We start from the raw sequence: 2500 nt of genomic DNA on the forward strand, positions 1-2500 counted from the left end.
GAGGGGGGTAACGAGGCCTGCTCTACCCTGAGGGGGGGTAACGAGGCCTGCTCTACCCTGAGGGGGGGATAACGAGGCCTGCTCTACCCTGAGGGGGATAACGAGGCCTGCTCTACCCTGAGGGGGGGATAACGAGGCCTGCTCTACCCTGAGGGGAGGTAACGAGGCCTGCTCTACCCTGAGGGGGGGATAACGAGGCCTGCTCTACCCTGAGGGGAGGTAACGAGGCCTGCTCTACCCTGAGGGGGGATAACGAGGCCTGCTCTACCCTGAGGGAGGTAACGAGGCCTGCTCTACCCTGAGGGGGGTACGAGGCTGCTCTACCCTGAGGGGGGTAGCGAGGCCTGCTCTACCCTGAGGGGGGGTAACGAGGCCTGCTCTACCCTGAGGGTGGGTAACGAGGCCTGCTCTACCCTGAGGGTGGGTAACGAGGCCTGCTCTACCCTGAGGGGGGTAACGAGGCCTGCTCTACCCTGAGGGGGGGGGGGTAACGAGGCCTGCTCTACCCTGAGGGGGGTAACTGAGGCCTGCTCTACCCTGAGGGGGTAACGAGGCCTGCTCTACCCTGAGGGGGTGTAACGAGGCCTGCTCTACCCTGAGGGGGGGGGGGTAACGAGGCCTGCTCTACCCTGAGGGGGGGTAACGAGGCCTGCTCTACCCTGAGGGGAGGGAACGAGGCCTGCAGAGGGGGTAACGAGGCAGAGGGGCATGCAGGCGGTAAGGCAGGCAGAGGGACATGCAGGCGGTAAGGCAGGGAGAGGGGCATGCAGGCGGTAAGGCAGGCAGGCGGTAAGGCCTCTGACAGACCACTTGTCAGTGTTTATCCGAGTGCAAACAGTGGGAGACGTGTTTAGTCCTCCGGGACACCGGCTGATTGAGCAAGAATGTAGGAGCTGCAACCTCCAAACACCCTCCGACCCTCAACTCTCTCTCTCCCTCCTCTCTCCCTCCTCTCTCCCCTCCCCTCCTCTCTCTCTCCCTCCTCTCTCCCCTCTTCCCTCCCCACCTCTCTCCCCTCCTCTCTCTCTCCCTCCTCTCTCCCCTCTCCTCCTCTCTCCCCTCCTCTCTCCCCTCTTCCGTCCCCACCTCTCCCCTCCTTTCTCCCTCCCCTCCTCTCTCTCGCCTCCTCTCTCCCCTCCTCTTCCTCCCTCCTCTCCCCCCTCCTCTCTCCCTCCTCTCCTCCCTCCCCTCCTCTCTCTCCCTCCTCCCTCCCTCCTCCCCTCCCTCCCTCCTCCTCCCACTCCCTCCCCTCCCCTCCTCCCTCCCTCGCTCCCTCCCTCACCTCTCTCTCTCTCTCTCTCTCTCTCTCTCTCTCTCTGTCCTCTCTCTCTCTCCCTCTCTCTCCTCCCTCCTCCCTCTCTCTCTCTCTCTCTCCTCTCTCTCTCCCCTCCTCCCTCCCCTCTCTCTCTCTCTGTGTGTTTGGGTCTCTCTGATGAGTGAATACAAACTGTGCTGAGTAAATAAATGTCTCTCCTGTGTGGGTAAGCGGCGCGGCGCGGCAGCGGTCCCAGGAATTACAGTGTTTACATTGGGGCTTGGCGTGTGGAGGTGTGGGAACGAGGATGCCTTTGGCCCACAGGAGGAGGAGGAGAGGAGGCTGAGACAGGCAGGTCTGGAGGAACCTGGCACAACCTCCACACACTCTGCTCTGCTAGCCCAGCTCAAGGCCTCACATTGGGGGCTGTTGGGGGCCGGGGGGGGCTGGGGGGCGGAGGGGCTGGGAGGGGCCGGGGGGCTGGGGGCCGGAGGGGGCTGGGAGGGGCTGGGGGGAGGGGCTGGGGGGGCTGGGGGAGGGGCTGGGGGGGCCGGGGGGGCCGAGAGGGGCTGGGGGGGCGGGGAGGGGCCGAGGGGGGCCGAGGGGGGGGCTGGGAGGGGCCGAGGGGGCTGGGGGGGCCGAGGGGCTGGGGAGGGGCTGGGGGGGAATGTGTGTGATGGGGAATCTTTATTCAAGAACATAACAACACATTCCAGGTACAGTGTGTATATATATAAACTGGGTGGTTCAAGCCCTGAATGCTGATTGGCTGACAGCCGTGGTATATATATATGAGTTCCTGAGTGGTGCAGCGGTCTGAGGCACTGCGTCTCAGTGCTGGAGGCGTCACTACAGATACCCTGGTTCGAATCCAGGCTGTATCACAACCCGCCGTGATTGGGAGTCCCACAGGGCGACGCACAATTGGCCCGGCGTCGTCTGGGGAGTAGGCCGTCATTGTAAAAAATAATTTGTTCTTAACTGACTTGCCAAGTTAAATAAAAGTTAAATTATAAAATATATATATACCTCAGACCGTATACCATTGGTATGACAAAACATGTATTTTTTACTGTTGTAATTACGTTGGTAACCAGTTTATAACAGCAAATAAGGCACCTCAGGGGGTTTGTGGTATATGGCCAATATACTATGGGCTAATGGCTGTATCCAGGCACTCCGCGTTGTGTCGTGCTTAAGAACAGCCTTTAGTCGTGGTGTATTGGCCATATACCCACACCCCCT

The 2500-nt window shown here is 61.0% G+C and overlaps 1 protein-coding gene across 1 annotated transcript in view; it reads left to right on the top strand.

Moving 5' to 3' along the window:
- LOC106592259 (vacuolar protein sorting-associated protein 13B) overlaps nt 1-2500 on the top strand; it is a gene marked incomplete at its 5' end in the record, with an annotated part of 99780 nt that overhangs the window by 18400 nt on the left and 78880 nt on the right.

The sequence above is a fragment of the Salmo salar genome, unplaced genomic scaffold, assembly GCF_905237065.1.
Source record: "Salmo salar unplaced genomic scaffold, Ssal_v3.1, whole genome shotgun sequence".
Lineage (NCBI taxonomy): Eukaryota > Metazoa > Chordata > Actinopteri > Salmoniformes > Salmonidae > Salmo > Salmo salar.